The sequence below is a fragment of the Lissotriton vulgaris genome, chromosome 9 (genome assembly GCF_964263255.1).
Source record: "Lissotriton vulgaris chromosome 9, aLisVul1.2, whole genome shotgun sequence".
Taxonomy (NCBI): domain Eukaryota; kingdom Metazoa; phylum Chordata; class Amphibia; order Caudata; family Salamandridae; genus Lissotriton; species Lissotriton vulgaris.
This window is the reverse complement of record NC_141697.1, coordinates 460,792,674-460,817,781: the sequence shown is the minus strand read 5'-3', so window position 1 is coordinate 460,817,781 and position 25,108 is coordinate 460,792,674.

Here is a 25,108-nt window from a genome sequence, read left to right as displayed (position 1 = left end):
TTTGGCCTACGGCCATGTCCCAAACGTTTATGTGGAAAGACTCATGGGTCTTCCCCTGCTGGACATTGGTGGTTGTTTTGTTATAGGGCTAGGGCAGGCTAAGCTTTGGAAATGTATTTTGCCCTAAAAATTCCATTGATTCCCTATGGTCCGCGAGATGAGTGAGGTTTGGCAGGGTACGCGAGATGAGTGAGGTTTGGCAGGGTACGCGAGATGCGTGCACTTTGGCAACCGCGTACCGCGAGATGCGTGCAATTTGGCATGCTGTCGCATTTCAACGCCGCAAGCAGGGGAAATTACGCGGGTGTGGTTACGTTGATGTACGTGACCACACACGTTTGCAGATGAACCTATAATTAAGAGTAGGTCGTACTCTTTAGGTATGAAGGCGATTTAATGCACAAAAAGGTTTTTTATTTTTTATATTTACAGAATCTAAAGAGCAAGAAAGATTTAAACGCTGTTTCAGTTTTTTTATATCATGTTATTTAAGGAATTAGAAATCTTCAATGTTTTTGGTATGAAGTAAACCCAACATAATATTTGGAATAGAAAGTTATTGTTTTAGCACAGAAACAAGATAAATCTCTTGCTTATGTTTTCTACATGTAACTTGATTATGAAGCTATAACAAGATAACATTAGAGTGTTTTGCAATACACAGTTTCGTGCTATGTGAACAAGTTTAAAGGTTTTGATACTATCTAACAGTGAACAATTTACAGAAGATAATGTAAATCGTGCTATTTTTTCTGAGAGAGTTATTATCAGAAAAATACAGATGTTTTATGTGCAAAGAAATATCAAGCATTTGGAGAATAATTAGTATAAAAGGTCAAATTGCAAGAGGTTTAATTGCGATATTATTCCACCGAATTTTGTGAAGTGAATCTAGTTTTACATGAAAACTCCATGCTTAGATTGCTGCTTGCATTATGGAAAATTTACTGAAATATAAGTAAATAGGTATTAGTGTGTGTCTAACTTTTTCCTTTTCAGATCTCCCTCCCAGCTGTTCCCTTCCCAACTCCCCTTTTCCCCCCGCGTGATCACTTCAATATTCTGTGTAATAATTACAATCAGAATTGGAGGTATCGAGAGGTGGGCCCTTATATCATCGCATCAGATTCCGAGGAAGACTTCGTCTGACAGAATAGTGAGCCCACGAATTATTTTCCTCCCGATCTGACTGTGTTGACATAATGGCCACCATGGATGATTTACTTGCGGCAATAGTTAAAATGCAGGCAGATTTAAATGAAACTATGGCTGCTACAGCATTGTTGTCTGATAAAGTAGATAATATTCAGATTTTGAACACTCCCCTTCCTGAGGAGGCGCAAGACACTAGAGCTTCCACAAATATATCAGTAACTGTTCCACCACAAATTCCTCTGGCGGCGCCAGAACGTTTTTCAGGAGACACTTCTAAGGTTCAAATATTTTTAACACAAATAGAATTGCATTTCTCTTGTAGATCTGCAGTATTTCCCACCCCTCAATCCAGAATAGCTTTTCTAATTTCTTATCTGTCTGGAGATGCTGCAAATTGGGCAGTTCCGCTAGTACGTCAAGATAGCGCTCTATTGTATAACCGGCAGCGCTTTGTAGAAGAATTTGAGAAAGTATTCGACAGACGAACAGTAACTTTGTCTGCAGATCGAGAACTGTTACAATTAAGACAAGGAAATCGAGATCTCATTGCCTACTTGTCACATTTTAATAGATTGGTCGCAGAAACCTCTTGGCCTGAAGAAAAAAGAGCAGCACTTTTCTATCAAGGGTTGAAGGACGATCTGAAAGATGTGTTAGCTCAAATTGACCCACAACCAACAACTTGTTCAGATTTAAATAATCTAACTTTGAGATTGGATCACAGACTAACAGAACGAAGGGGTGATAAAAAAAGAGGAGAGAAACCTAATTGGAAAAGTGAAACTAAACCCAGAACTCAGTTCACACATTCTGAATCTAGCTCTGAACCAATGGAAATTGAAACCCTTAGACAACCATTGTCAAAAGACGAGAAAGAGAATAGACGCAAAAATGGACAGTGTCTCTATTGTGGACGCAAAGACACTTTGTGAAAGATTGTATGTTGAAACCTAAGAATAAAACTCCAACCACAGGTAAAGTGTCAGTTTTGGAAACAAAAGACTTTGAGTCGCGAAACTAACATGCCCAGGATTGGTAGAAGGGGATATCTTGGGAACCATTGCTTACCCTTCAATAAACTCTTGTGTAAGTAATTACAAAGCACATTTTCAATTAGCAGTTCAAATACAACTGATTCACAAAATCTGGCAAATGGAAGTTTTAATTGACTCTGGGGCCACAGGAAACTTTGTCGATTTAAAAACCGCCCAGCGATTGAGTATAATCTGTGAGAAAAAAGACACTCCTGAAATAGTCCAAGCCGTAGATGGAAAAGTTTTGTCCGGAGGTCCAGTCACCATGCAAACCTCAAAGGTAATAATGTGTTGTGAAGACTCAAAAAAGAGATGTCATAGAGAGGAGGTTCAATTCAATGTAATCCAAGCACCTCAATACGGCTTTATTTTAGGAATGCCATGGCTTTGTCTACATAATCCAATTATTGACTGGCAAAAGAGAGAACTTGTATTCCAATCTGATTTTTGTCAATCATCTTGTATGGGAACTCTCACAAAAACAATCAGTCAAATTGCTACTGCAGAAGAAAAAGAGACAATTCTACCCAAATGTTACAAAATGTTTCAGGAGGTATTCAGTGAAGAGAAAGCAGCAGTCCTTCCTCCTCATCGCAGCTATGATTGCCAAATCGATCTCATGCCAGGTTCATGTGTACCGAACTGTAGGATTTATGCACTCTCTGAAACAGAAAATCAACACTTGAGAGAATACTTGGATCAATATCTTGAAAATGGGTTCATTCGTCCTTCAAATTCACCAGCCGCCTCCCCTTTGTTTTTTCTTCCAAAAGCAAATGGTGAATTAAGAACGTGCATTGACTATAGGGCTTTGAACAAAATCACCATCAAAAACAAATATCCCTTTCCATTAATCCCAGTTCTTTTAGATCAAGTAAAAACAGCAGTAATTTACACCAAGCTTGATCTAAGAGGAGCATACCATCTGGTGAGAATCAGACAAGGAGACGAATGGAAAACTGCATTTAAAACTAGATATGGACTGTTCGAATATTTGGTAATGCCGTTTGGTCTTTGTAATGCGCCAGCAGCCTTCCAGTTTTTCCTCAATGATGTTCTACGGGAATTTCTAGATTTATTTGTTATTGTCTATATAGATGATATCTTAATTTATTCCGATTCAGAAGAAAAGCACGAAGGTCATGTCAAACAAGTTTTAAAGGCATTACAATCACACAATCTGTATTGCAAGTTATCCAAATGCGATTTTCATGTCTTTGAGGTTGAATTTCTTGGAGTACTGCTCACACCAACGGGCATGAAAATGACTGATAAAAAAATAAAGGCAGTAGCAGAATGGCCAATCCCAAAATCTGTTCGAGATGTGCAATGTTTTTTGGGCTTCGCAAACTTCTATCGACGATTTATCGATCACTTTTCAGCAGTCGTAGCTCCCATAACTCGTCTGTTACGAAAAAAGGTGAAGTTCGAATGGACTACAGAAGCAAATGAAGCATTCCAAAGTTTGAAAAAAGCTTTTACTGAAGCCCCAATTTTGATGCATCCTGATGTGAATGAACCTTTTATAATCAAAGCGGATGCCTCAGATGTTGCAATTGCAGCCATTTTATCTCAGAGACATCACAAAACTGGTCAAATGCATCCTGTCGCTTATATGTCCCGTAAATTGAATGCAGCTGAACAGAATTACATAATTGCAGAGAAAGAGTTTCTTGCAATACTTGAAGCATTCAAGGAATGGAGACATTATATTATGGGAGCAAAATTCACAGTAACAGTGTATACAGATCACAGAAACTTACAATTCATGAGTTCAGCCAGAATGTTAACTCCACGACAAATGAGATGGATGATGTTCTTTGCAGAATATGATTTCATAGTAACCTATCGACCTGGACAAGACAACAAAAAGGCGGATGCTTTATCCAGGAAAGACTCAACATTACATAAGTGTGAAGGAACTCCACAAGCAATAATAGAACCTGACAAAGTGATCTGTTTGTTGAATGCTGATCAGTTCTTAGACAGTATACATGAGAATTTTCCTCCATCACAATGGGAGAAATGGAATAACAAGAAGAAAAACCAAACAATCAAAGAAGGAATACCATTTCATGGAAAACAAGTCTACCTTCCAACCAAGGAATTACATGAGACGGTCTTTAATTGGCTACATTCCCATCCTATGGCTGGACATCCAGGTCCAAAAAAGACTGTAGAAAAGATTCAAAACTTGTTTTGGTGGCCAACTCTCAAAAAGGATGTTTCTTTGATGGCTCAAAACTGTGAAACATGCGCTAGATTTAAAACTGATCATAGCAAACCAAAAGGTTTGTTACAAGTCTTACCAACACCAATCAAACCATGGGAACATGTTTCTTTAAATTTCATCACGAATTTACCACTAGTGAATCTTCATTCAGTAATTTTGGTAGTAGTGGACAGTTTAACAAAATATTCCCATTTCATTGCTTGTAAAAAATTGCCAACAGCAGGACAATTAGCGCAAATACTACTAACAAACATTGTGCGATTACATGGTTTGCCTTCAGTGTTACTGTCTGATCGAGGGTCTCAGTTTTCATCTCAATTCTGGCAGCAATGGTGTCAAAGTCTACAAATCACATCTAATATGTCTACTAGTTACCATCCCCAAACTGATGGTCAAACTGAACGATTAAATCAGACATTAAAGCAATACTTAAGATGTTACGTAGAAGACTCCAAGAGATCTTGGTATGATTTGCTTTGGATTGCAGAAATGGCTTATAACACATCACCGCATTCTTCAACTGGGTCATCTCCATTTGAGGCTCTCTATGGCTATTTACCAAACACAATTCCTTTTTATTGCCCAAACATGTCAGTGATACAACTGCAGTACAGGATGCTATACAACATATGCAAACTGTTCACCAACAAACTCACCAACGTTTACTACAAAGTAAGTAAAAGTACAAACAGCAGTATGATAAACATCATAGACCTGGTCCAAGATATGTTGCTGGGGATAAAGTTTGGTTGTCTACCAGGAACTTAACCTTCAAAAAAAAAAGTATGTTTCATCCTAAGTTTATTGGACCATATTCAGTACTTCGTCAAGTCAATCCAGTAACGTACAAATTGTTACTTCCAAAAACTTTGAGAATCCATCCAGTGTTCCATACATCCCTTTTGAAACCAGCTAGACAAAATGTTGCAACTAAGCCAGCGCCGGTTTTGGTTCAGGGTAACTGGGAATACAAGGTAAAGGACATACTGGATTCTAAACTAAGGAGAAGCAGATTGTGGTATCTTGTCTCCTGGAAAGGTTACGGAGCTGAGAACGATTCTTGGGAACCGGCAGAGAACATTCATGCCTCTCGCTTGGTGCGACGTTTCCACCTCCTTCATCCCTCGAAGCCGGGCCCTAGACCGCTCCAGGGAGGGGGGAATACTGTCAGGCCCAGGGGCGCTTGCGGTCTAGGGCCCGCCCCATTTGGCCTACGGCCATGTCCCAAACGTTTATGTGGAAAGACTCATGGGTCTTCCCCTGCTGGACATTGGTGGTTGTTTTGTTATAGGGCTAGGGCAGGCTAAGCTTTGGAAATGTATTTTGCCCTAAAAATTCCATTGATTCCCTATGGTCCGCGAGATGAGTGAGGTTTGGCAGGGTACGCGAGATGAGTGAGGTTTGGCAGGGTACGCGAGATGCGTGCAATTTGGCATGCTGTCGCATTTCAACGCCGCAAGCAGGGGAAATTACGCGGGTGTGGTTACGTTGATGTACGTGACCACACCCAAGGATCTGTGCTCACTATTCTGGAGATTTCTGAGAAGGAAGTTGATTCCAGGCAGGCTCTGTGTTTTGGTATGCTGTTTAACCCTTTGATGCAGATTCGTGTGTGCCGCGCTGGAGCAGATCTTTCCGGAGGAGCTTCTTGAGTTGGTAACTTCTCCGGCAGTCTTTGAGAAGGTGGTTTTGGACCGGATTTCTTCGAGGAATTTCTTCCTTTGGGGTCCAGAGTTTGCAGATGAACCTATAATTAAAAGTAGGTCGTACTCTTTAGGTATGAAGGCGATTTAATGCAAAAAAAGTTTTTTATTTTTTATATTTACAGAATCTAAAGAGCAAGAAAGATGTAAACGCTGTTTCAGTTTTTTATATCATGTTATTTAAGGAATTAGAAATCTTCAATGTTTTTGGTATGAAGTAAACCCAACATAATATTTTGAATAGAAAGTTATTGTTTTAGCACAGAAACAAGATAAATCTCTTGCTTATGTTTTCTACATGTAACTTGATTATGAAGCTATAACAAGATAAAATTAGAGTGTTTTGCAATACACAGTTTCGTGCTATGTGAACAAGTTTAAAGGTTTTGATACTATCTAACAGTGAACAATTTACAGAAGATAATGTAAATCGTACTATTTTTTCTGAGAGAGTTATTATCAGAAAAGTACAGATGTTTTATGTGCAAAGAAATATCAAGCATTTGGAGAATAATTAGTATAAAAGGTCAAATTGCAAGAGGTTTAATTGCGATATTATTCCACAGAATTTTGTGAAGTGAATCTAGTTTTACATGAAAACTCCATGCTTAGATTGCTGCTTGCATTAAGGAAAATGTACTGAAATATAAGTAAATAGGTATTAGTGTGTGTTTAACTTTTTCCTTTTCAGATCTCCCTCCCAGCTGTTCCCTTCCCAACTCCCCTTTTCCCCCCGCTTGATCACTTCAATATTCTGTGTAATATTTACAATCAGAATTGGAGGTATCGAAAGGTGGGCCCTTCTATCATCGCATCAGATTCCGAGGAAGACTTCGTCTGACAGGCACCCTGTCTGCACTTTAAAGTGGGGACGGAGATCCCCTTGCAGTTGAGTACTGTGACTGACCCCTTTTATCCCCTACAGTGGCCTGCCTGCAGGGTGCAACCTAACTAGGTGCCACCTATTTGGGGCACACAGTCAGTGCACCACCTGACAGCCTCTTTGGCTTTGGTTCTTGAACTGTATTAGGAGGCATTGGAGAGGGAGTCCTTCCGACCACTCTCCCTGAAGCAGTGATAATACTGTTCCCCAAAACCGGGAAAGACCTGCAGTATTCCCTGGGGGGCAACCTTCTGCTGATAAAAGCTACTTGTTGATTCTGGCCCTCTGCATTAAGTTGTGATAAAACAGCCCCTTCCCCCATCTCAGATGCCTCTGTCTGGACTATAAAAGGTTTGGAGTAGTCAGGACTCTGCAGGATGGGAGAAGTGGACATGGCCTGCTTTAGGTCATCAAATGCCTTTTGATAGCTTACTGTCCACTGAACTTTCTTGGGCATTGTTTTTTATGGGAGATCATTGAGGGGAGTCACAATGGACCCATATTCCCTCGCAAATCTTCTATAGTACCCAGTCAGGCCCAAGAAAGCTCTGACCTGAGTCTGGGTAGTGGGAGCAACCCAGTCCACAATTGTCTAGATTTTACTCTCTAATAGTTGAAACTGGCCTCCACCTACCAGGTGGCCCAAGTACACAACCTTGCTCTGCCCTATCTGGCACTTAGTGGCGTTGATAGTGAGGCCTGCCTCTTGCAGTATTGCGGCTATTATACGCCGCTCTCCGGATTCAATTTTAACAATAAGAAATTGGCTATAATGATAGAAACCTGACTCTCCCTCCTGCTGGACCAAATAAAATCCTCGGACCAATCAGGGTTAGTCCCACACAGATCCACAGCTTTAAATTTGTGCATGCCCTTTACGGTTTTACACAGAATCTCCTCCACCATGCCTTCGATAGCTGCGCTGTTGGACGCTGAGAAAGTGTTTGACTCACTGAAGTGGCAGTTCCTGCAAGCCACATTGCACAAAATGGGTCTCCCTCTGGGATTCACAGCACTCATCACACTGCTGTATACGCTACCCACAGCGCGCATTCACTTGAATGGGATGCTGTTGCCCTCCTTTCCCCTGACACGGGCAACAAGGCAAGGTGGCCCGCTATCACCTCTATTATTTATTATAGCATTACACCCCCTGATACGCCACCTTCAGGAACGGCACCAACACAGAGGGCTACAGTTTATAACCGGACCACACTGGTTCATACTTTATGCAAATTACATTATCCTCTATGTGAGGCTGACGAGTGACAACCTGGCACCCATACTAATGGAAATAATCCGGTACGGGACCTGTCTGGTTTACACATAAATTGGGATAAGACCGAGATATTTCCCCTGACAACAGTGCAGAGCAGCATCAATAGTGCATTTCCGCTGGTGTGGTGTGCTGATTCCATTAAGTACCTCCGGATATATATGTTCACAGAGATAAGGAGCAGATAATACGCCTCAACTACCGTCCTGTGCTAGATAAATTGTCCACACAAGTTGAAAGCTGGCTGGCAGAATAGCCATTATTAAAATGGTGGACTAGCCCTGGTTCTTGTATGTTTCATAACATCCCTATCCTGCTGACTAATTCATTCTTCACAACGCTTCATACCACCCTCACACGCCTTATCTCTGGGGGGCATGCAGCCGAGAATTAGTTGGGGTACAATGACCCTACCATATGAGCGGAGGGGCTTCGGGGTCCCTAAATTCCATCTGTACTATCTGGTGGCCCAGTGCAGCTTTGCTCGTTACAGGTATAACCCAGATGCAGGATCACATACACAGTGCTGGAAGCTGATCTTGCTGACCCGATACCACTGGCTGCGTTGCTACAGACGGGACTGCCTAGTGACCTCCATGTCATTCAGATGGGGTCAACAATCAGCTGGGCCTGGAAGCGGCTGATCTGGATGACGGGAGGCCACATGTTATATTCATCTACCCTCTCTCTGGCCGTCAACCCATGGCTGCCCACCACACAAGAGGCTCTAGTCTGCTGAACCCTCACCAGATATAATCTGACCACCATTGGAGACCTTTCCCAATGGACATGTATTCTTGCGCACAGAGAATATCCGTTTCCAAACCGCCTCTTTGATGGACCAGTTTGTGCTGTGGCGGTTGCAGGGGGCACTCAAAGCCCAGGTTCCCAGCTATCCCATAGAACCAGATGGCTTCCTCCCTTTGATGCTACTTATTACAGACACATGAGGGTATCATTTAATATTTGAACTTTGCAAATAAAGCCTAGCCTTGCTCCCAACCAGAGACGCTAGGGTCCGTGCAGCCTGGGAACAAGATCTTGGTCACCCACTGACCTATTCCCAATGGTATAAATGCTGCATACAGATGCGACTGATCTCCCTTTATCACCACCATAAACGACTCCACTTTAGATTCCTCTGACGAGCATACACCACACAGTCTAAACTACATCGGATGAACCCCTCCCGCTCCCACGCCTGACCCAAATGTCATTCTCTGTCAGCACACTTTGCCCATACGACGTGGACCAGCAACAAGACAGCCCAGGTCAGGTGAACCATATTTGCTGAGCTGTCATGCAGGACCCAAACCACACTTACAACCTTGTCATTTAAGGTGCTCCTGGGCTTCATTCACAACATTCCTATAGCCTTGTGCCGTTTCATTGCTATCTCTCTCCTGTTCTCTATTAGGGAAATTGCCATACAATGGGGCAGCAGCCTCCCGCCCACACGAAACGCATGGATTAATAGCTTAATACACTGCAGTAAAAACAGCGAATTGCATGCAAGCCTGCTGCCGCCTACATCCAGACCTTGCAACATGTGGCAGCCGCTTCAACTTACCTCCTCATGCTCAAAGATACTGCCAGCTCACAACCCCAGTAAGGCTACTCTCTACCTATGCCTGTAGTAATTACGCAGAGGGACTCTACACGCAGCGAACACGCATCAGGTGCACCCCATCTGTAAGTAGTACAGTCCGGACTCTTATACTGTTCGCATTATTGTACCTATGACAGTAGACTCTGGATGGCAGAGCTTTGCATACTATGTGTGTTTAAACAATAAAATCTGTTTTTTAAAAAAAAGAGACACGAAGGGAACTCCTACACTAAATTGGACGTGTCTGCCTTCATGCAGGTCCAAAATCCCACTTTCCAAGTCAACAAACCCGTTTTATAATCTCAAAGCACTAGAAGTTTCCCAGAGGACCTCCTCTGCGCCAAGGAAAGTTACTGAAGTTGGCCACTCTCCATGCAAGCATTACAAAGGCAAAGGAATTCTCACATATTCTTCTGCAGTCCCACATGTTCCATCCCCTTATCTCAGGGAAGCTTGAGAAAGTCTCCAAAAGTACAGAAAACAGGATCAGATGTACGACCCGTCAATTTGTGACTCAAAATTTGTGACTTGCAAATTGGGAAGCATAACAGTGTCTGAGACACTGTTTGCGATTCCCTATGGGGTCGCAAATTGCATGCCTCATGCATATTAATGAGGCATGCGCAATTTGCGACTCCATTGAGAATGGCTGGCACTCCCAGGGATGGTAGCCTGCTGGGGTCAGCAGACCACCCTGTCTGGGACTGCTTTTAAATAAAGCAGATTTTTTTAAATGCTGCCAGTTTTCGTTAAAGAGAAACGGGATGCATTTAAAAAATAAAAATTAATCTTTTCCGTTTCATATTTTAAGTGTAGGCAGTGGGTCCTAGGACCACTGCTTGCCTTAAAAATATTTTGAGAGCCACTCACAAAGGGGAAGGGATCCCCGGGGGACCCCTTCCCATTTGCGAGTGGTTTACCATCCTTCTGTGAAGGGTGGTAAACTGGGACTGTTTTGTGACCACAATTGCGGTCCCAAACAGTCATACATAGCTGAAGGAGTTGCTGTTAGGAATGGATGCCCTGGGAAAGCCCCTTCCTAATAGCTAATCGCTAATCCTATTTAGCGAGTTGCAAATTGATTTGCGACTCGCAAAATAGGATTAGTACATGGGCCACAGGTTTTTTGCAGGTGCAAACGGGTCTAAAACCAATTTGCTCCTGCAAAAAACCTTACTACATCTGGCCCACAATCTCTAAATGTTCAGAAAACAATCTTGAACGTGGATAGCCTAAACAACTTGAGTGATCTGGGGACCTGTCTGTGTGCTCAAAACTCAAGCTAGAGAGAGTCAGAATTTAAGATGGCATGAGGGCATGTGAAAGCCAATAGTAAAAACTTCATTAAACTTCCCAATGTGTAACACAATGCACATTTGTGCACCACTGTCTGTAGCATTACACACCTCATTTCCCAATGTACAACATAATGCACATTTGAGCACCACTACATATAACACTACACTCCAAGACAAAGAAGTACATTTCACACTTTTCTCTCTTGCTTTCAAACGCACATCCCACACATTCTGTTTTTGGCAAGGCTGTTCTAATCTGTGAAAACACACCAAAATGATGTCGTACATTGAATAAATCAAAACACCTAACCTCAATTAAAACAATGGTAGTCAAAGGTCATCCTGTGTTCCAAATATATGGGAGTGCCTCTGGCACTACACGCGTTCATGCTTGATACAAGTAGGAAAGTGTCTACAGAGACAAACGGTGCTGTAGGTGCCGATGTCCCAGTGTCTTTGCCACCAAATAAAGGAGACAGAAAAGGTGTAATAATTGGTTTGCATGAACTTCCTGTCTTTCTGACAGAGGCAGGTGTAGCTGAATGTATGCGGGGAAACCCCGGGAATCCACCATCAATAATACACATAGAAACACTTACAGATAGTGGTAAATCCTCTTTCAGTCCGATATGCATTCACACACAGAGAAGAGGGGGAGACTGACCCTCATAGCCTAGGTGTATCCTACCGACAAGGTCCATATCTCCCTTTGGGAACTGCGGGAGGGGAAGAAGAAATGGCAACAATAACAAGAAAATAGGGAGCCACTTGCACACTACAAATACAATTCAGACGAAAAGGATAACCCAACATAACAACAATAGAAACTAAAAAACCCACAGTCCACAATGACATGTTCACTGGACAATGACAAGGAAATGAGCAGATAATATATATACAATGTGGCAAGGCTTAGAACGCCTGTGACGTCCAAGATTCAGCAAAGGCAAAGCCAATAAACATAGTGAATGTTATCGACAACTAATGATGTGCATGCACTAGGCTCGGGCCACCCCTACCATGTTATCCGGGCCTGGGAGAACTTGGACCACTGTTAGGTTTGAAATCCCCATTCCTGCAATGCACTCGTTTCATGCTATATTAGATTAGCAGAGCATGGCTAAATAGACGACATTTGTGTTCATGTTATGCAACCCACTGGGTTATCCTCTTAATGTGCAGGCTTCAGTTAGCAAGTGTGAATCCATTTTGCTTTTCGTAATCCCTATTAAGCTGCTTAGACTGTGCCCGAGTTAGGCCTCATTGCTCATGCTGCTTGCATCTGCAGAATACTGCATCTCATTATTAATTTCTCTGCTGCTCAAGGCTGTTTTCTGGCTTGCTAATGAATAGGCAATTCTGCCCTGCCATATTTTATCTGAATGTGTACTTTCTGCTCCCACTTTAGGAGATGCTGAGACCCAGCACCATGGCCTTGAGGCCTTGATAACATGTAACCATCTGGCAGGTGCTAGCTCATCCTACTGTGCCTCTTTGTTCATGTTCAGTCCAGGCCGGTATTTTTCCATTGTGGGCATGGTTGGGGGCTTCACGAGAGGAATGATTATCCATTGTAGGCCGTTGGGGGGTCAGTCCCTCCGCAGACATCTTAGGGTGCAGGGCATGATGGACTCCTCTGCAGCGTATTGCTAGTAAACTAACTATTTGCATTCTCTACTGTCTGGCCCACTCTTTAATCTTGGGAAGGCATAGCAGGGGGGTGTAAATAACCTGCGTTGCCCCAAAGGGCCACGTCCTTCACCACTTAACAAACACTTGGCCAATCAGAAGCCTGGGACAACTTGAAATCAGAATCCTAAATGCTACATCAGGACAACCCAACACAAAATCATATACATCAGGACAACCCAACAGAAAATAATTACACTATCTCTCTCCTCTTGTAGCGAGGTTGACAGCCCCCTCAGTACAACCAGAGACTCGCAGACGCCAGGAATCCGAAACCAAGCAAATGGGCCAGTAGCCAGTCACCAGGTCGACGGAAGAGATAGGCTGTGTAACAAGAAAGTGGGAAACTACAGAATAAACAGGCAAATAGCAAGAAACAATGGATATCCTGAAGGACAGCTGTGTATGAAATATGCAATGTCAAAATATAGTACCAGAGCAAAGAGCAGGAAACATCTAGGGTGAGTGCAGGGGGAACACTGATACTTACTGGTTGTGGTGGAGAAGTGGAGAGACTCAACCAGCAGATATCTCACGCAAAACAGGTAGGGAAGGCAGATCTGTCACTCCAGGGCGCAGGGCGTCGTCCGTCCACAGGCACAGAGCGTAAGCCAAGGAGAAGAGAAGCCAACTGCGGTCAGTCTTTAGACTGGTCACCAGCAGGCCTAGGATAAGCATAAGCATTGTTTATAAGTGAGCTATTGGGCCACGAGCAAAATAGCAGCATGTCAAGTTTGCTATACTTTCATTAAGTCTTTCATACACAAAAACCACAGGAATGCATATTGATACTTATCCAGTCATGGTACAGAAACAAGTGATTTCTTCATTGTTATGGGCAACTTAATAGTAAACTGTTGAACGGACAAGGCAGAAATACGCATTCAACCAATCAGAGAACAATATTTTTTTGTGTTACAGGCGTGATACAATATGGCAGCATGTGTGATGTCCAAATGCCCAGTGGTTGGGACTGTGGGTGCTTCCCAGAGCTTCAACAAAAAGTTTTTTCATAATACCTGTCCAACCCGATGCAGGCACTTGACCGTAGCTACATGTGTCCATCGACATGGGTGGCTGTTGCTGGGCTAGCACGATAATGCATGTAACAAGAGGTGCCATTGAGCAAGCCCTGTGTAAAAGCTGTTCAGCAGGATACATTATTTGATTCGCGGTCATTTAGTCCTCACACGTTTTGCAGACCTTGTGATCACTGAGTTTCACAGGACAACAGAGAACAAGATGGATTCCATAGAAACAGCATACACTAATGTATACACAGAAAAACATGTTTTGTCGCCTACCATTATGACCTGATAGCGGTAGTTTAAACCTACAGTTCAACTATTAAAAATAATCTTTTTGATTATTAAAACTCCCACCTTTTAAATATTAATAAGTCACTCAGATGTAGGCCTTGTGTCCAGAAGGCAAGATGCATCGTATTTTGAAGTGGGAGATACAGAAATGTCATGTTACCATGTGCCTACATTGACACAGCTTCAAAATGTACTTTTACTCTGGAAGGCCCTGGCTGATCAACAAGGAAAACAGATACACATATTAAATCTGCTATCTCACATATGGGACAAGCAATATAAAGGATTTGACAGCTATTTTCAATATTCATTAAAATCATATTCACTGGTGAGGTTGGTGTTTTAGTACAGATTTAGAAAAAAGTAACTTTGAGAAAGTTAGCTTTTCCCAGCCATAAATTTCTGGATGCTAATTTATGTTAGTCTACAGTAGCTGTCCTGTTAACGTTTGACCTTAACGAGGCTTAAAAACTGTTCCCAGAGCTGGACAGTGGCATATACCCGGTGGCAGTATGGGTATGGGGCAGACTACCCTATCAGCTCAGGATGGGCAGCTATGGAAGTTCCAAAAACTTCATTAACATGAAAAGGACAGAGATGAAAACCTATCAATTCATACTTTAATGTAAGGAGACACCTAGGAAGAGAAGCTGTCTGATTTCAGGTCAAAGGCTGGCCAGCCTGGCTTTCCATCTTAGTTGGAGGGGGAGCTCATCGCAGAACCAGTTTGGTGTAGCTTAGGAGGAGGGAACTGATCATTTCCCTAAACACACCCCTGCCTGGCATTCAAGCTCCCTCCAAACGCACTGTGCCATATTGGACTCCCAAAAGAATTGTACATTCTGTACCAGTTTGAAGTAAGGAAAACAGAATGCACTGTGAAGGTGGGTAGTTTTGCCCCTGGAAAAGTTTTTCCTTGGTTAGGTAGCGACAACAAGTAATTCCCACCTACTGGCTACTGAATTGCACAAACATAGACCTCACTACCACTCCTTAGAGCACATTCTGGACCTGTGGAAGAACAGAAGAAGGGCTGCTCGAGACCTATGAGTAGACTTGAAGGTTTGTACCTGCTCCCACTTGTACCCAGTACAAAGAAGTGCCCTCCAAGAGTCCGATTGCTGACCTCCTCTATGGCTATATGGACGCAAAAAGCTGCAAGAGGCTTTATCTTGAAGTGACCACCAGAACAGCTTCAACAAGACCATAACAGGCCCCTTCTGGAGACCTTTTCTGGAGTAAGTTGTGACCGCTACATGCTGTCCCTGAAATATTGGGAACCTCAGCTGTGTCCAGCTGAACTTTTTCAACAATCATAGAAAAAGTGGGACTTAGAAAAATGTTGGATGTCCATACCACTGGAGAACCGGGACCAACCACCCAAGTCAATCCGACCAAGGTGTGATCTCAGTGGGCCAATATCTCAAGTTGGTCCTGCCCAGAGCTTTTGTCACTCGAAAAATCTGTTTAGGGGAGCTTCAATCAAGCCTATTTGACCTTGATGTGCCCTTACCGGATAAAACCTGCAGCCTTGTGCCACTGGAGGATTTTGAGTTCCATAAAAGAGATTAGACTGAGTGAAGAAATTCTGACTCGGCTATGGCATAAAAGTATCCAGACAACAATAGGATTTATCTAGGTGTGACATTTGAGCTTTTCATCCTCTGAGATTTTACTGCAAAAATCAAAGCCCTCTGTGGTACCTCAACCAACGGCAATCTGGTTTGAAGAGGACCTCCTTGGATACAGAGTGCAACCTCACACTATTGGAAGATTTCGACTTCCAGGTCTGAAGGTAAAATCTTTGAACAGGCAGAATCTGTTTAGCAAAGTCAATGACCAACAAGGTTGCCCTGAAATTGGTCCTAGTTCCTGGGAAAACTTTAACAGTACTTTCTACTGGTGCATTACATTTTGTTGGTGCCTTTTCTCTTAAATATTTTAAAATTCATATATCCAGTTTCCTTTATTAGATTTCTGTTGTTTTCTTGTTATTTGATTTATTCAATTCCTCTCTATTTTTGTAAACTGTTGTGGGATTTGTATTGTGTTGCGTTCTTGACTTTTTTGCTGTTTTACTTTACATATGTTCGCTATGTTAAGCTTGTCTGCTTAGTGGCATAGCTACCAGGGGATGAGCTCAGGTTTGAATTACTAAAACCTTTGTCCATGACTTTATCGCCTGCAGTGTTCCACCATCCACCCAACTTAATAATTCACTTTCTTACACTATGTCTAAGCAAATACCCTACCAGTACAAAACCTATGCTTGAATTCACACACACTCTTGCATTATGGTGCAAGAGTGTGAACACTGATACAAAGCAGCTGAAAGTGTGCTAACACTAGGGAGAGGGAACTAGTGCCAAATCATTGTAGAACTTTCCCACTGTTCTGGTCTGTCCCTTTCATGCAATGCAGCACAGACAATTTGGGGCCAGATGTGGTAAATAGCATTTACCGATTCGAAAATACCGAATTTTACCGCTTCTGTATTTTTGAATCGGTAAATGCTATGTAGTAAATCATGCGGTAAAAATTACTGAATCGTTAAGAATCAGTATTTACTGAATTTGGTATTTACCGATTCGGTAATTGCCATTCATTCCTATGGGCCTGGAGGCCCATAGGAATGAATCTCAATAAAAGGGGGAAAACATTGAAGGGTGGCAGGGTGTCAACCTGTTCCACCCCTCAATTGTGTATGGGTGCACATATTGCAGACATACATGCCCTAAGGGCATGTATGTCTGCAACATGGCACTGAAGCAATTTGCATAAAATTGCTTTTTTTTTTTCGTTATTTACCACCAACTTGTAGTTGGTGGTAAATAACGAATCCTAACATGGGATAAGCACTCGTTTAAGTGCTCCCTACATTAGGAATTCAGTAATTTACTGAATCAGTATTTAAGAAATCGGTAATTTACAGATTCCTTAAATTACCAATTCGGTAAATTACCGAATCCTTAATTTCGGCCCCTACATCAGAAAAGCCTATTACCGGTCGGTAACGGCCGAAATTCGTTAATTTCGGCCGTTACTGACCGGTAATAGCCTTCCTACATCTGGCCCCAGGTTCCTAAACTGCACAGTGCGAAACTCAGTAAATCTACCTCTGCATTTGCAGTACCTTTGCACAACCATGAACGACAGCATGAGGATATATGAAAGGATTGCTAGATGGATAAATTACAATATTGATAAGAATTAATGTAAGTATGGATGTATTACTAGACAGACTAATAATGTATCAATGATTTTGAGGCCCTGGGCATAGAAACATCTCCATAACCTTGCAATCATGCATATTTCTTCCTGCTAACCAGTCTGAAAGTGCTTTTTTTCATGCCTCTAAACATAGTTTGATTGACATATCCCCAACTGACATTTTTAATGTATTCCCTTGTAAAGTGGCATACCATATACCCAGGGGCTGTAAATTAAATGCTACCAGTGGGATTGCAGCACTTATTGTGCCACACAATTAGGTAGCACTTTATAACATGCCCCAGGCCTACCAGTGCAGCCTGAAAACAGTGTTACACTGCCATGTTGACTTAGCATTTAAAAAACCATGCCAAACCTTAAAGGCCCCTTTTATTACATATAAGTCACCCATAAGGTAGGTCCTAGGTAGCCCATAGGGCAGGGTGCTGTGTAAGTAAAAGGCAGGACATGTACTTGTAAGCTCTATATGTCTTAGCAGAGAAAAACTCCCAAATTTGTGTTTCACTACTGTGTGACCTACCTCTCTCATGGTATAACATTGGGGATTCCTTATTACATTTAGTACACTGTAATTCCTAATTGAGAATGGGACCTCTCATGTTTGGTATCTATGTAATTGTAATGATAAGTCCTCTTTATTGGCAAAGTCAAATTTATCATTAAACTTAAAAAAACACCACTTTTAGAAAGTTGGCCTTTTTTCTGCTCTTATCTTTGTGTGCCTGCAGGCGTTTCCCATAAACGTCTGATGTGGGTGGCAGCTGGGGTTTGTGCATCCCTCTAGATAGCTATGCACAAAGGGAGCTTAAATGTGACTTGATGGGCCACACACACCTGATGGGACATCCTGGGAAAGATGGGAGGGAGTAGCGGAACACAGCCTCACACTTACACCTGAATATGCTGTGTCCTGTCCCCAAACAAAGACTGAGAAACCCCTGTAGTGAGTCTGGAGCCCGAGCAGGAAGTGGGGACCTCTGTGCACTTCAAAGCCCTTCTTTGAATTCTCCCCCACTTCAAGGATGTTCTATTCACAAAATGTCACTTTTTGTCGTGTTGCAATGCCTTGCATTACTCTAGATTTACTGAGTCAGACAGAGCCATTCAAAGTGGTGTGCTTAGTAAATCTCACTGAAGCCCTTGTGAAGCTTTGTGCTGCATTGTGTGACACAATGAGAATGCAAGGGCTTCCTAAATCCGGGACAAGGAGTCTATCACGCTTTCGGTTCAAGATGCAAGCCTCTTTGTCTGGGTGAAAAGCTTTTCTTCAGTGTCACTAAATTGGGATCCTAGAGGTTCAGTCACGGGTCTTCAAACGTAAGGTCCACCTCTGACCTGCACCACCACACTGGAGTAGAAGGGCAACATACACTGCAGCTACCTGGGTCTTTTTCATAATGAGTATGAGAGCAGGTAGGTTTTTTAAGTTAAAGCAATTTTTTATATGAAGGTTCTAGAGAAAAAATATGGATCTAGCTACCCTCCAGTCTTTAGCTTCTCAGTGCCATTTGTGACTTTCTCTGTCTCTCCCACGGAACTGTTAACAGCCTTTCGGCCGGTCCCAACTTGGACATTCTATGTTATCGCTGTCATTGGGCAGCTCTGGCTTGCCCTAGAAAGGTCCCTCTAAAGCAGTGATACTCAAGTATGGCCCTGAGGCCGCTTGCGGCCCTCTTGATATTTACATGTGCCCCTCCACCCTCTGATGATCAGCAGCACAAGCTGCTGTTTTATTGTTGAGCAATAATATTCAGAAAAAAATATTAAATAAATGGGTAAGCATTTATTAACCTGCAAGTAAATGCTTGCCTGTTTATTTAACATTTTATAGACATCCTTGTACCCACCCACACTAGTCAAGATTTCTCTGCAACAACATAGCCATGATCTTTGTTGATAAGTTAATAAAGTTAATGCCATTTTTTCAGCTTTTTCAAATTTGCCACATAGTAACCCATCTCTCACAGGTTCTAAGCTTACAAAAAAATCTATAAACAGCACCTTTTTTAACGCTTTCAGCCCCCTTACAAATGAAGACACCTTTAAAATCCTTATCCAGTCAAAGTCAAGCTCCCCTTTTGATCCATCCCCTATTGAAACTGTGAAACTCGCGGCTATGACAGTGGCAAGTAAACTCACATCGATTTTCAATAATATGTACAACGAAGGATATTTCCCAAAAGAATGGAAACAGGCTTCCATCCTCCCCCTGTTGAAAAAACCCAACCTAGACACTGGAGATCCAAACAATTTTAGACCAATATCCTGACTGCCCCTTCCAGCGAAAATTGTAACATGAATGCCCAGCTTAACCAATTCCTCATCCAATCTGAGACACTAGATCCCTCCCAATACGGGTTTAGAGAAGGGCATAGTATGGAAACGGTACTCATTAAATCCACGGAAGAGATTAGGGCTATTCTTGATCAGGGAGGAAGTGCCGCCCTGATCATGCTGGATCTCTCGGCGGCGTTCGACAATGTACACCTCACTCTGTTGGTGGACCGCCTGGAAGAAATAGGGGTCAAACATAAGGCACAAGCGCTCCTCAAATCATTTCTTTCCTACAGAACACAGATGGTGAAATTAGATACATTTGAGGCGGAAGCTTTTACCCTACCTTGCGAAGTGGCCCAGGGATCCTTCCTGAGTCCCACACTTTTTAATATTTACGTTTCTTCACTTGCCCCGCTCATTGAAACTTTTGGGTTTAATCTCACATCATATGCGGACGATACCCAAATTGTGGTCAATATTCGACCCAATAAACACTGTGACATCGCTTCGAAGCTGCAGAACTGTATGCATACGGTGAGTATAAAGCTCAACTCCAGTAAAACAGAGGTGGTACTGTTCTGCAATAACCCCTCCTTCTGTTCCCCAAACTGCTGGCCTCTGGATTGATGACACTTTAAGCCTTAAAGACCAGGTCAACGCAGTGACCTCAACCACCTCACTCATTCTCAGAACCTGTAGGAAAATAACTCCTCTACTTCCAAAAGCAGCACAACAAATAGCAGTTTCAGGCCTGGTTTTATCCAGGCTTGACTATTGCAATGGACTACACCTTAAGTTACAAGAAGGTTCCATGCACAAGCTACAAATGGTGCAGACTGCTGCGGCTAGACTCCTTACAGGGATCCCCAAGTACGCCTCTATTTCTCCAGCTATAAAGAGAATCCACTGGCTTCCAGTCAAAAAACGTACGCAATTTAAGGCACTTTGCCTGGTATTCAAGGCCCTGCAAGGATTTGGCTGTGACTTTCTAAAGCAACAATTCCGCTGGTACACTACCAGACGAACACTTCGTTCTTCCGAGGCTAAGCTGGTAACAACGGCACGCATAAAAAAGCAAAGTGGGGGGGCAGAAGTTTCATTACCAATGCAGCATAGGCCTGGAACATGCTTCCCCTATATCTCAGAAGCATGATCGACCTGTTGGCTTTTAGGAAGCCCCTAAAAATGTGGCTCTTTAACAACTGACATATCTCTCCCACGCTTACATTCCACAGGTAGGATTTCACCATAGCGCCAGGACACCTCAGGGTATCAGCTGCGCTCTATAAATCTAGTTAACATTAACATTAACATTAACATTACACAATCCCCAACCCGCCCAGACCCCTAACACCATACTGCTGGCATCAGTGCGGCCCTCGGTCTCACCACAGACCGTATTTTGTGGCCCCTGGGCAAATGTTTGCGAGTACCCATGCTCTAAAGCGACACACGCTCACAAATGTTGTGCGCCGTGTTAATTTCTCCTTAAAGTTACATGATGCATTTTTTGAGTTTGCTATTGCTTTCATTTGTTGACTTTTATAAGTTTACTTTTTAAATTAAAATTGTATCTAAAGTTTTTCATTGTTGATGACTTTCATTAATCAGAATAATCCAAATTCTAACCGACTGACACACTCACACCATTCACTAAACATACCCTTCATTTATGCCAAACCATCAACAAGTCTGCCCTAAAATATAGACTAAATTGAAACCATTTCATGAGCCCATGTGCTCGTGTTTATTTCTTTCAATCAGCTCCAGTCACAAGCTCCCTGATTTTGTGCCTTCAATGAGCTATATACTAGTGAGGCTACACCTTACAGCAGAAGTGTATCGTTATTACTTAGAAGCACGTGCAGGTTTAAAAAAATATATATAAAAAGAACAGGTGTAATGCTCATTCAGAATATGTTTAATATGTTTCTAAGCCACTTGCGTTATTTCAGGTAGGAGTGGTTTATAGCACATTTGGAGTGGTAGAAAAGTCTTTAAGATATGGTTTGAATTACCAGCTCTGCAGGCGTTTATGAACCTACTTCAGTGAGAAACAGTTAAAAGACTTGAAAGATGGGAGTCGGGTGTGGGGGCAATTTATAGCAGACACATTTGTGTTACCGTTGGCCTATTTTCTTAATCAACTGATCTTACTAGACATCATAGAAAATACTTTAAGGCTTATTTGCAAGCTCCTTGCGCCACCGGTGCGTCACTTGTAATATGGGAAAAAGTGACGCAAGGGGCTTGTAAAATAAGCCCCTTATTATTTATACTGCAGCGACCGCCGATCAGATAGTAATAATGCTGTTCTTTTGGTACGTTTGTGTAGTAAACTTGACCAACCGCGGCGAATCACCCGAGCGCTGTATATTCACAGATGACCACTAGATGGCAATACGCACCAAGGAAAGATTATTTGGAAAAAGACTAGTATTTGACAGCCATAGTTTAAAAAAAAATCTTACTTTTAGCTTAACGACCCACTGAGTTTGTCAGCCGGAGCTTTTCCCGCAAATATGTACTTGTCGCACTGTCTATGTAATGTAGCTTTGAAGCAAAATTCAAGCATAGTAAAGAGAGTGCTTGATTCTGTCACCAAATGTTTTGTTGTAATTTTCATACACGGGCACTGTTAACAAAATAGCAATTATTTCAGAAAGGCAACCCGAAATATGACGTTTTTCTTTATATATCCCTCATCTTAAATCCTAAATGGCCAACTAGCGAGAAACAGGAAGAAAAAAGTAAACATAGGGTACTGCTCCATAGGAGTGTTTCTTAATGAAATTAGGTATTTCAGTAAGATCTACCTTGTTACTCATCTTTGCTAAAAACACTTTGTATTGCTCACTCTCATCTGGGGCACAGCCTGGCAGATCGCCCGCCACATCGCGCAGAGCCCGCACCGCCACCGCCGCACACGGTCTTCTCCTGCCGCCGCATCTCCACACCACCAGAGCGCGGCCGCAGTGGGGGGGAGACCTAAAGGGACCACAACATCAACAAGGCCCTGCTGCCGGAAGCAGCCAACACCCGCACCCGCGCCAGGAGGCGCATAAATCTGCGACCTGCCCCCGCGTCGCAGGATCGTGCGCAGGTCGCACCGTGTTAAGCCCGGACAAGGGCGGGGCCATCTGTGGCCATCCGGGGCCAGACGAGGCCGGGCCAGGGCACACCTCTTGGTTTCATCACACGGGACGTAAAGTAAGAGACTCTGCTCACGTTTGGGGCTTGTCATTAAAACCATAGTGCCCACGGTTTTACCTTATTAGTTTGTCTACCTTGCATACCACAAGTTGTGTGGTTAAACTTATAACAAGACGACCACACGCTTAAGCACAAGCAGGAACTCATTGGTGGGAGGGACCTTCAGGGGGATGCTAGATCATTTTTAAACTAAGGCTGCTACAAAATTAGATCACGAGATAGCAGCCACAGAACATCGCACGTCCTTAGAACTCCACCATAACAAATGCTCGTCCTTGGGTTCCATACAAACAGTAATTTCCCCACCTACACAACTTACAGAAGTAAACCTAAACAGTGACCCCGGTATTTCTTTACTTTTACAAGACCAATTGGCAATATTACAATCTTCTAGGGGGTAAGACATGAATACTGTTAATTTGGACCCCTCCTTAGACTCTACCCTGGAGGAGTCCTCACCAATTTCGGCACTTAATTCCAATTCTAGGAATAAGAAAAATTATATACCACACAAACACCCTGGGCAAGGGGTCACATCAAAGAGAAAGCGGGGCGGGGACTGCCACAGGGGTAGACGTGCTAAAACATTTAGAACTGGCACAAGCCCCATAAAGGGCCAAGGTACCCCAGTACCAAAGATTACGCATGATGTACAACCCTTCATGCCCATCTCCACCGAAGGCCTACTAGAGAGCATAGAACACCTAGTAAAATCCCTACTCCTACCCCTCACTGAGAGAGTAAAGAGGCTGAGTGAACAAATGAGCACGATATTGGAAGCAACCACCTCCAACGGTAAATTACTAAAGGAATTGGCAGCCCATAATCAGCCTCACGTTACTTGTGGAGAAGTGTGGCTCAGGGGTTAGAGGCGGCAGACCCGGAAGCTGAGATCGGCCCTGGACCAGGGTTCAATTCCCCGCCCCGACGGGGGTTGGGCTCAATATTTCCACGGACTCGATATTTCTCACTCCGGTGCCTACACGACTCACGGGTTCACACTCTGCGACTCTGGGCAATAGCTTGCTTAATCTCCACAACGGCCCCTCGCGGCGGGATGCCTGGCTTTCACCTTGTGGATACCCTGCCGGGGTATCTCACAGGGGAATACCAGGACGGGTTCCCTAAGCAAGCGCATAGGAGCCTGCGATGTGGGCGATTTGCGCTATATAAATACATGTACATTTACATTTGTGGACAGAAATCTACAGACACCAACACCACTAGGAATATCCCATTATTACCAAAAGAGTTACACTAGTGCCTGCAAACAAAGACAGTGTCCCATGGACAACTAGGGAGGCGAGACCAGTAGGACATGTGAACATGCCAGAAACTAATAATGTAAGCACTAGGAGGGTACACTCTCCGGATAAGAACACAAAAGGAATTGGGCAGCATATAGATTTGCCACCTGAGGCGGCCCCATATGTCATAGTTCTTACCGGGGTCCCAGAGCAGGTAGAAGGGAAGACGGAAGGCTATATAGACCTCAAAAATAAAGCAATTTATTGGCTAAGAAACAATAGACCTTTGCCCCCTAATATAAACGGGGAAATTGTATTTGTGAGAAGACTAGCTTGGGTGGGGCACAGACCCAAAGACATTGAGGGGGACGTCCTAATTATTACCTTTAGGGACCGCAGGGTAGTCACTCATATAGTAGACTGGTACCTAGAGAGAGGAGGTGGAGGAATATCAAGTCGCGACCTGAGCTACTTCTACCCCCAATCGTTACTGGCCTCTTCCAATACTAGACCTACATGCGAGACCTTTAGGAGTTTCGGACGTATCTCTCTAGATCACACCCCTAGACTCCCCAATCGACGGGCGCCTTTCTACCCGACACAACCACATGCAGACAGGCCCTTACTTTACATCATGGCAGACAACAACATGCAGTTTTTAATCCACAATGGTCTATCCCTTTAGGCCAGGGGTCTCCAAACCGGTCCTGGAGGGCCGGATCCATGCCAGATCTTTTGGATATCCCCATTGAGATACATGTAGTTATTTTAAAAATCTGGCATGGATCCGGCCCTCCAGGACCGGTTTGGAGAGCCCTGCTTTAGGCAATCGATATGAGGCATTAACAGGCCTGGATGAATTAGATTGACAGATGCCGAACATCCCGGAGGGGAAATTACAAGTAATGGTCCCTTTGTCCCCAGCGGACCTAATTAGCCCC